Here is an 11,652-nt window from a genome sequence, read left to right on the forward strand (position 1 = left end):
CTGAGTGAGGTAAGCCAATCACAAAAGAAGACACATGGTATTCACTCACTGATTATTGGATATTAGCCTAGAACCTTGAAATGCCCAAGATGCAACTCACAGGCCACATGAAGCCCATAAAGAAGGAAGACCAAGTGAGGGTGATTCGGTCCTTCTTAGAAGGAGCAACAAAATACTCAAGGGAGCAAATATGGAGACAAAGTGAGGGACAGAAACTGAAGGAGGGGCCGTCTCAAGACCACCCCACCTGAGTATCTATCCCATGTGCAATCACCAAAGGTAGATGCTGATGTGGAAGACAGGAAGTGCATGCTGATAAGAGCCTGATATGGATATCTCCTCAGAGGCCTTCAAGAGTCAGACATATTCAGAGGCAGATGCTCACAACTAGCCATTGAACTGATCATGGGGTTCTCAATAGAGGAGTTAGAGTGAAGACTGAAGGAGCTGAAAGGGTTTGTGGCACCATGAGGAGAGCAACAATACCAACCAACCACAGCTCCCAGGGTCTAAACCACCAGCCTGGGAGCACTTAGGGGAGGATCCAGGGCTTCAGCTGAATATGTAAAAGTGGAGGGCCCTGCTGGGCATAGGTGGAAGAAGAGAACCTTGACCTCATGAAGGCTGGATGCCCCAGGGGGTGGGAATTTTGAGGGTGGGGAGGTGGGAGTGGGGGGGTGTAGATAGAGGTTACATCCACAGAGAAGAAGGAGGAGGGGCGAGGGGATTGGGGGTTCCGAGGGGGTGGTGGGGGATGGGGTAAGGGGACAACATAGGAAATGTAAATAAATCATCCAATTTAAAAAAAAAAATCCAATGTGTATATGTATGTGCAAGAGACAGATGGGATGTGTGCATGTATATGTGTGTGATATGTGGGTATGTGTGCCATGAGGGGGAATGTGGTGTCTCTGGGGGATTGTGTGTGTATTTTGAGTGTGGACTGTGAATTATGTGCTCAAGACTGTTTGAATTTCTGAGGGAAGAACTCTGGATTTCTTGTATATTGTGAGCTGTATAGAATCACTTGGGTTATATGTACTAAAGACTGCATATGTGTGAGATGTGGATGCTTATCTTGGGTTATATGGGTGAATTATAGGTTATGGGATGTTGTGCATGGATTATGGGTTGTGTATGGTATTATGAGTTGTGTGTATGTCACAGATTGTGCTGTGCATTGTATATGTGCAAATGTTCTCAGTTATGTGGGAGGGATTTGTGTAGAGAGAGTCGTGTGATGAAAATGTGCATTGTGAATTGTGTGTGTCATAGATTATGCACCTGTGTTTCTGACATATGTGTGTGCTGTGGACTGCAAGCAATGACTAAAGAATTGGTGAAGGGCCGGGAAGATGGTGTTGTGGATAAGAGCGCTTGTCAAGCAAGCCTGGCAAGCTGAGTTTTATCCCTGGCTGTGCACAAAGATGAATGTGGCATATTACACACCTGCAATTCCAGTGCTTCTACGTTGAGTTCATGAATACAGGAGAATCATCTGGAAGTGTATGGGCCAGCTATCCTGGAGTATTAGGCAAAGCAGCAGAAATAAGAGAAAGATCTACCTTAAAAACTTGGAAGGCCAAAGGTTACTACTGAATGTTGTCCCCTGATGGTCACATGAGTGCTGTGACACTTTTGTGCATACTCACATGTGTACCTCCAGTATTTCTGCCATGTCTCCACAGCCCATCATTATAAACCTACCAATGGACGCATCTGTGGATGAGATCAGAGTATTCACATGTCAATCTTCTCCCAGACATCCTACACCTAAAAGCTGCTACACTGAGGACCAAGCCTCCAACTCAGAAGCTTTTGGGGGACACTGCATATCCAATCATAATAGTTAGCCATGTGAGAAAGGACCCCCAGCAAGGAAGAGCATAGCATGCCTGCCTCACACAGGGCTTTACACCTCTCAGGGAATTCTTGAGGTGACAGATCTTTCAGTGACTCACCAGAGGCCACACAGATGTGCAGCATCCAAGACCAGACTGGAGCCCAAGCGATCTGCTTCAATACTTTCACTTGAATGATTCTGAGTTGATTTTCTCACAGAAGTGACCTTCTCATAGACATTTATCCAAACCATCCAAAACCATAACCCTCAGCTTACTTACACAAGCATTCTAGTTAAAATTGCCATTTTGTGGAAGAGGGGCAGGCACTGGCTTGGGGGATCAGGGGGAAAGCATACATCTGGAGACTGGAAGTTGACAACACAAGTCTTCCTTTACCATTCTCTATCATATTATTTGAGCCCGGTTCACTCACTGAACCTGAAGCTTACCAGTCCAGCTACTCTGATAGCCAGCAAGCCCAAAGTGCTGGGGTTTTATTACATGGGTATCATAGTTAAGCTTGGGTCCTTGTCCCCTGCAGCTAGCATTTTATTGACTATGTTATTTCCCCAACCTAGAACTGCCACTGATGAATAGATATATTCACTTTTGCTCAGCCCCTAACTCAGAAAAAAAAAGTAGGTCCTCTGGACTGGCTTTTTTTTTAAGTGACTAAGAAATTAGGTGCTTCTGGTCCTTCGTACCAGGACTCTCCTGGGAGGTGTGTTGCTGTCGAGTGAATAAGGCCACGATATCTATCAGTCTCTAAGCGAGATGGACAGCGTGGCCTGCCTCACTGAGGGGACTTTGAAATTTCTATGTCAGTCTGGCTTATCAGTGAGACAGGAAGGACAGCAGGAAAGGAGGAGGAAGTAAAGTGTGTACGTCTCAGAAGAAAAAGAAACTGAGCAGATGAGAAGCTTCTGGATGAGCAGGATAGAAAGAGCCCTACTCCATGCTGCGGCCAGGCTATCAGCCTCCTTCACAATGCCTGTTTAATGCCAAGAGGCTCACCATGGCCAGAATACAGAGGAAAGCATCAGCCCAGAGCTCTCCTATATGCATGCATTCTCATGAAAACTCCTTAATTGTTCTGTGTCTCAGCTTCTTCTCATATATCAAGGCTAATAATATCATCTTCATAGCATTGCCAGGAGATATAGATAAGAGTGATGTCATAGTTTGGATCTGAAATGTCCCCCTACAGCTCATGTACTGAGGACTTTGTCCCGAGTGCAGCCATGCTCAGAGGTAGGACCTTTGAGAAGTGATTAATTTTGACACCTTTGGTGGATCAATCCAATAATAGGTTCATAACTGATGGGTTATTAGGGAGTAGTAATATCTAAGGAGAAAGAACCTGAGGGTTTTTTTTAAAGATAATTAGTCCCTGGATAATATAGCTTATCCCCAGCCTCTTCCTTAACTTTCACTTGGCTTCCTGGCACAGTGAGGCAAGCATCTCTGTTCTATTACACACTACTCTCCCATGATGCTCACCTCACTACAGTCTCTGTGAAGGGAGCAGAGTCAAGAGACCATGGACTGAAATCTCAGAAGCCCTGAGCCAAAATAAACCTTTCCTCTTTTACAATGTTTTTCGTGGGTATTTTGTTATGGCAATTGAAAGCTGACCAACACAGAAAACACACACAAAAAATCCCACTAATAGTAATAAATATCACGTAACAGCTGTACTATAACATGGACATTCAGACCAAACTTTTCTAACAGGGACCATAAATGCTGTCTTTTTGATTCTTCAACAAGCCAGTATGCAGACCATAAATTCATCCCATTTACAGATCAGGAAACTGAGTCAGAGACGTTACATGACATTCATGAGTTTTAGAATTTGCAGGAGTAGTGCTGAAGGGGGACACTGAGCAGATCTGACTCCAGAAGCTCTGAACCCTTCTACCATCTCTCCTAAGTATAAGAAAGAGACTGCCCGCCTTCCTTACAAAGGAGCTTATGTGCCATCCTGTCAATCATTAATTCATTTATGCTTCTTTTCTCCAAATTGGTAGTTTGAAACAGTACACCCATGACTGACCTGGAATTCACTATATATCCCAGAGTGGCCTTGAGTTCCTGGCAACCCACCTCCATCAATCTCCCCAGAGCTAAGATTGCTGACATGTACCATATGCCCAGCTACACAATATTATAAAGACACAAAGCTCTAGCTGTGTTGTTAGTGGTGTTTGTACAGCTCTTCCTTTTAACCCTAATACATAAGAATAATAAAGCTATGTAGCCATAGCTCTGCAAGTGTGGGTCCCAGGCCAGCAGCAGCAACAGAAGGAGGAGGAGGTAGTGGTGATAGAGGAAGAGGAGGAGGAGGAGGAAGAGGAGGAAGAGGAGGGGAGGAAGAGGAGGAGGAGACCAAATTATCTGAGGCAAGCTACCTGTGAAGAAAAAGAAGAAGTTGGAGGCTTAGAGTCCAAAGGACAAGACACAGGTTCAGCAAGATCAACTCTCAGCTATATCCCCTCCAAGCAGTCAGAAATAGTAGATACATTGATACATGCAATTAATGGTACCTCCCAAGGCCAAGAGGATGGAAGGGGTGATCCTTTTATAATAACTATCTCCCACAGAAACTCACGGAGTCTTCCAAGAATGGCCTTATTCTTCAATGGCCTAACTTCTGCCCTTTGGGGCCTGATTTCTCACAGGCTCCATCACCTCCCAATGGCAGCCACTGGGACTCAGGTAATTAACATAAACTAAACAGAGCACTGGTCTGTGTGTTGTGATACACCAGGTAAGGTGGAAGCCCAGACCTAACAATGAGTAGAAACTGAAGGAAAATCAAGCAATTTGTGTTTTCAAATTTTGCAGATATTGTCAACAGATGCTACAGCTTGAATGCATTGCCTTGGTAGAGGATGTCTCTTCTCTGGTCATTAATCTCGAAACATTTGTAGGAATTCTGGCTCAGTTGGGAGGTGGCACCCTCCTACCCTCAGATACCAAGAGCAGCAGAAGCTCCCAGGTGAAAAGTCAGCTCTGATCAGTACACTCACACCCTGAGGCTGTTCCCTGGACACAGGGCCCTGGAGCAGAAAAGAAGGTCCATAAGGGACCAGTCTGCTCCTCAGAGTACAGAGCATTCTCTACGGCTCTCAACCAACGTTAGCTGTGTGCAACATTTGGTATTTGGAAACCTTAACAGATCTGCGGTTGTGGGCTTCCCCTTCTCTTCATAAACACTGACGCTGTGGAGTGTGTACCATGATGTCAACCCTGGTTAAAAGCACACTGAAGGCTATATAGCACAGACAAAAAGACAGGAGTTTCATGAGAAGGACTCCAGCAAGCCCACACACCCATTTCTACACAAGGCTGACTTTCATTAGTGAATCTACTACTTATAAATAAAACAAAAGTCTGACTTTCTCAAGAAATGTACTGGTGCTCACGGAGTGCTTGTTAGATGGCTATATCATTCTATTTTACATAATTTGGAGTAGTACATGTGATTAGACTCTTTTTATAGGCAAGGACATCAGGCTTTGACAGGATGAGCAGACATGCCAAGCTATAACTGGTAAATCTAAAGTCAGGGTTTAAAATAATTCTTGACCCACTCCAAAGTAGTACTTTCCAACCTGAACCACAAGTGAGAGCCATATTGGAAGCTGCAAGAAAAACGCTGTTGCCTGGGCCACCCCAGCCAAAGCACATCTGTCTTGTTAGATGTGGGGTCTGTGTGGAGATGCCTCTGGATGTCCCCAAAGAAGGCAGAAAACAGCAAAGACTGGAAGGCTATGCTTTCTCCCATATGCAGAATATATATCTGACATGCAAGCAGCAGGCAGACTGTTCTAGAAAGAGGAGTGGGTTAGGGAGGGGGATGGAGTCAAATATGAACAAAGTACAATAATACACATGTATGGAAAATGTCAAAAAGAATTCCATTATTTTGTGCTCTAAATATCGATAGCAGAAAACAAGTCTTTTATTTTAAAAAAAATATCCTCAGTACTAATAAACATTTTGAGTAGCTACCAATCGTCTCTCTTTTCTCCCATCTCCCTCCTCTTGTCTGTCCTCTCTCCTCTCTTCCCCCTCTTTCTGTTTGTGTCTCTCTTCTCCCTTCCTCTCTTTTTTCTTCTTTTTCTCTCCTCTTTCTGCTCTCATTCCCATCCCCATCCCCATCCCTTCTCTTCTGTCCTTCCTCATCTCTCTACCTCTGCTCTCTCTCTTCTCCCTCCCCCCCCCCCTCTCTCTCTCTCTCTCTCTCTCCCTCTCTCCCTCTCTCCCCACTCCTCCCACTTTCTTCCTGGTTCATCCTCTCCCACTCCTCCCTCCCTGCTTTGTGATTGCAAGCAGCTTTGATCTACCAGCATGTGCACTTCATGTGACTTTCTTCTTCACTGTTGCCCAGAGACAACAGCATCCAAGTGTCCTATGACCTGACAGCCTCTGAGAGCAGGAACCAGAGGAGCTCCTCCCTCATTGCAGTTATCATGGACATTTTGTCATACGACAGGAAAGCTGAGTGGCTCAAGTGGCCACGCTGTCCTGCCTACGTCCCTTTTGCCTTAGCAGAACTTGCCTGGAATGACCTTCCACTTCACCTCCATCTATCCAGATCTTCCCAAGCACAGTTTATCCATCTCCTTCCCATGGAACCAGGAAGCACCGGGTGACCTCAGCTATTAGGTTAGCCCTCACTGGTACCTGGCTAGGCTATCTCTGTACCTACACTGACTGCCTCCACAGCTAGACTGCAGGCCAAATCCCTCTGCTTATATTTTTGCTACCCCACACAGTGTTGGGCAACTTGGAACACAGATGTAAAAACATGTCTTATTTGACAAATGCCAAATAAATGCCTAGTGGGAGGGGATCAGCCAGGCAGCCAGCAAAGGGTCTCCCCTGGATTCTACACATCTACTCAGAAATGACAGTGTGGTTGTTTGGGTGACCTGCATACAGATGACTATTGAATACAATGCCTGTGCTGCCTTCTTGCCTGTGAGACCAATTAAGAGTTCCACATTTCAAAGCAGACTGTTTAAGAAATGCCTGTAAGAACAATTAAAAGCACAAAACACCGGTCGATGAAACTGGGAGCCATTAAAGGCAGGCTGAGTGGCCATGTGAGAGGTGACAGTGCCCAGGGATCAGAAGCCAAGAGTCACCAGCCTGTTCCCTGCAGAAGCTATGGCAGCCACTACACCTTAGGTATGCGGCTGTGGGGGGTTGACTCCCCTCTGCAAAATCTTCTTAGATTGTAAAATAGAAATAGTAATAGCAGTTGCCTTCATGTGGTAGTTGTTAAGATTGAACGTATTAATATACATAAAGTAATTAAAACACTGCCTTGCACTTAAGCACTCGATGGCTGTTGGGTGCTATGATTATAACGATTATTAATATAGTGTTAATGTGTACTCAGAAATAGCAGGAGCCTTTTCTATGCTTTTTTTTCCAGCATCCTGGTGACTCCAGCACTGGAAAGGAACTCCATGTCGTTCATTGAATGACTGAAGTAAATAGCAAATCTGGCAACAAATCTCAACCTGTATCAGCCTGCAGACCTGCTGCCTGAGCGCCCTGGGCTGCACCTGCTGCCCCATAAACAAAGTCACAGGAGCTTTTTGTGTATTCCCATCATGGCTGGACAAGACAGCTGTCTCCTCCCAGCCCATCACTCAGCCTGTCCTGGCTGTGAGTCCATTCTCCATACCAGACCCTCCTCTGCATCTTGTCCAGCCCCGTTGAATTGGATGCTTTGAGCCTTTTGCTAGCATCCTAGCTCTTGCCTTTCTACACTGTTTCTTTCTTCTGCACGTGGCATGTGATGGCTGCTGGTCAGCCCAAACTCCTGACTTACCCTACTTAGTTCCTATAACCCAGCACCCTCTGCTCTCCAGTCCTCCAAAGCCCAGCACCCAAATATCCCAATTGCAAGTTTTCCTTGGTTCTAAGCTAGGACTCTATAGTCTTGCAGGATAGATATTCAGTGTCTTATTAATTGGGACTCCCAATCATTCCCTAGCCTTTTTTTATCTCAGTTTCCTGACCTGAAAAGTGGGTGCAGTCTATCTATTCACTGATATAAAATGTAAATTCCTGGAACATGCTTGGCAGGTGAAAAAGACCTGTTCAATGTGACTTCCTGCTTAGCTTACTATTTTACAGTATGGTGGAATCACCAGAGCCCCATAAAAACACTAGATGAGCCATTTGGCCAGGCAGGGCCAGTGATTAAAACCCCCAGCATCAAATCTATTTCTCCAGAAGAGAGCAGAACTCTGTAATAAAACTGAGTTGTGGAGATGCTGAAGAAAGCTGTTAGCAGCAGCCTTAGTGAGCAAGATGAAGGGCACATCATCAGAGACTGGGCACAGTGTTATCAAGAGGATTGGAGCCAGGGTTGGCAGCCAGAGAACCAGACTGGCTCATCAACGTGAAACAGTGTGTCCTCACTGCGCAGCCAGCAATGAAAAATCGTAATTGGCATTCTGGGAGAAGATGGGAAATTCAGCACTGAACTATAATGGGCTAAGAATATGATTATATTATAGTTTTGGGGTCCTTGACATACCAAGGGGAACAATCCCTAGAGTTTCTAAGCCAGTAATGCAAGGGATTCATTATCAATTGTGTACGTGTGTCCCTGTGTGTATACAAGTATGTACAGTAGAACCACTTTGGAAATCAATTTGGCATTTTCTCAGAAAACTGGGGATGGATCTACCTCAAGACTCACAGCTATACCACTCCTGGGCATATACCCAAAAGATGCTCCACCATCTCACAAAGACACCTGCTCAACTATGTTCATAGCAGCTTTATTCATAATAGCTAGAAACTGGAAACAACCTAAATGTCCCCCAACTAAAGAATGGATGAAGAAAATGTGGTACGTCTGCACAATGGAATTTTATTCAGCTATTAAAAACCAAGACATCATAAATTTTGTAGGTAAATGGATGCAACTTGTGAATATCATCCTGAGTAAGATAACCCAGTCTCAAAAGAATATGCATGACAGGAGCATGTTGTCCTCTGAGAGGCTCCACCCAGCAGCTGACTCAGGCAGATGCAGACACCCACAGCCAAACAGTGGATGGAGCTTGGGGGCTCATGGAAGAATAGAAGGAAGAATCTGACAACCCAAGGGAGATAGAAACTCCACAGGAAGTCGAACAGAGTCAACTAATCTGGATCTTTGGGGATATCAGAGTCTGAACCACCAACTAAAGAACATACATGGCTGGACCTAGGCCTCCCTACTCATATATAGCAGATGTGTGGCTTGACCTTCATGTGAGTCCTGAACAACTGGAATAAGGGCTATCCCAAAAGTTGTTGCTTATACGTGGGATACGTTCTTCTAGCTGGGCTACCTTGTCTGGCCTCAATGGGAAAGGAAGCACCTACTCTCACAAAGACTTGAAACGTCAGGGTGGGAAGGATACCCAGGGGGTGCCCCACCCACTCAGAGTAGAAGGGGAGGGAAGATGGGAAAGGATTGTGGGAGGTGGTGATCAGGACAGGGCAGTGAGCAGGGTGTAAAGTTAATAAGTAAAACAAATTAAATTAAACTTAAAAAAACAAGTATGTACATGTACACATATATGTTTCTGTACATGTGTATGAGTTCTTGTGTGCACATGAGTACATGTATGAGAACATGTTTGCTTATATGCATATATGTAGAAGGCAGAGGTCAACCTCAAATGTCATTTTTCCAGATGTTATCCACATTGTTTTTAGAAATAGGGTCTCACTTGCCTGGAGCTTATCAATCAGGCTAGCTAGGAAACCCAGTATCCTCCTGATTCCATCTGCCCATCACAAGGAGTGTGCACCACCACACCTGGCTTCTATCTTTTCTATGGGTCCCTGGGATCAAACGAAGCTCCCTGTGCTTCCTTATCAAGTGTCTTATTGACTGAGTCACCTCCTCAGCCCCATTACCAATCTTTTAAACAATCTCACCTCATGGTGCTGAAGACAGCCAATTTCAGAGGTACTGGGCTACAAAGTAAAATGATTTTACTAGATTACAAACAAGACAGATCTGGTTGCACACGTTTTGGTAGAACTGTCAAAGCGTACTGGAGCTGAGAGACCCCTGGCATCTGGTGACATGGGAGCCACCATGACGTCATTCTGTAAGCTCCACACCCATGGTTGTGGTGGTGCTATGTAAACACATCATGGCCCTGCTAATCATAGAAAAGTGGAGTACAAGGGGTAGGGGATGGCTCGGTCAGGAAAGTGCTTGCCCTGCAAGCAGAAGAACATGGGTTTGATCCCCAGAACTCAGGTTAAAAAAAACTAACTAAATTATGAGCCCCATGTCCCAGTGGAAGACTCTGTCTCCAAACAGAAGGTGGATAGTAGTTCCTAAGGAATGACACTTAAGTGTAACCTCTGGCCTCTGTCTACATGTACACACACACACACACACACACACACACAAAGAAAGGTGTATGGAATGGATCTGGAGAGGTATCTCAGTAGTAGTTAAAAGCACTGACTGCTCTTACAGAAGACCCCGATTAAATCCTTAGCACCTGCCTGGTGGATTCCAACTATCTGTAATTCTAGTCCCAGGGGATGCGGTACCTTCTTCTGGCCTCTGAGGGCACTGCACATACATACTGCACAGATATCTATGCAGACAACATACCCACACACACAAAATTTTTTTACTGAACAAAAATGGAGCAGAGAACACATTACATGTACTGTACAGCACCTGATAATGGTAAGAAATCTCTTGTTGTTTATGTGGCTACTGTGTTTCAGTTTTCATGATTTGCTGCACCCTTACTCAGGGTTCCTGTAAAAAGTGCTGAATTAAACCAACAGCTACCTGCATGTATATGAAGTTCACTGCATCTCTCAATATACATCATTTTGTCTGGTATTTGGTTTGATTTCATGCTGTGTCCTGCTTCTCAGCACTAGAAGGAAAAGGCTAGACCATATAGTCTAAGTGTGCAGTGAACTATCCCACTAAGGTTATGGAAATGTGCTTACATGGTGACAGAATGTCTGCAGCACATTTCTCAGAACACAGACCCATCATTAAGGGACACATGACAGTACCTGGACATGTCCATTTAGCAGAGTAACAGTTGCCAGAAGTCCCGTTCTTTGCCAGGCTTATGGCTGACATTCCTCAGAGAGCCCAGCAGTCAATCATTAACCCGTTCTCTCATTCAGAAACAAAGCAACAAAAGCCAAGTGTGGTAGTACATGCCTCTAAGCCCAGGACTGGGAGGTGGAAACAGGAGGGCATCTTCAGCTATGTAGTAAGTTCAAGGCTAGCCTGGGTTACATTGAAACCTTGTCTCAGAAAACACTGAATAAAACCTCAAGCCCAACTCTATGGCATATTTTGTCCCCAAAATATAAAATTCCCATTAGGACTTAATAATAAAGCCTACTGTAATAGAAAAGCTGGGCTGAGGAAATGGCTCCATGGGAAAGCACTTGTTACCAAAGCATGAGTAATTGCACTCAGTCACCAGCACACATGGAAAAGGCCTGACACGGTGAGACACAGCTGTAAACCTCAGCATTGAAGGACCTCCTAGATCCTGGGAGCTCAATATCCAGCCAGCCTACCCAAGAGTGAATTATTCATATTCAGTATGAGAACCTGTATTTTTAAAAAATAGAGTGGACAGCAACAGAGGAAGATACCTCTGGCCTCTACATGTGAATGGGTGTGTTCACACACACACAGGGTGGGGGTAGGGGGAACAACAATATACACACGAGATAGATAGATAGATAGATAGATAGATAGATAGATAGATAGATAGAT

The sequence above is a fragment of the Grammomys surdaster genome, unplaced genomic scaffold, assembly GCF_004785775.1.
Source record: "Grammomys surdaster isolate TR1022 unplaced genomic scaffold, NIH_TR_1.0 330, whole genome shotgun sequence".
NCBI lineage: Eukaryota > Metazoa > Chordata > Mammalia > Rodentia > Muridae > Grammomys > Grammomys surdaster.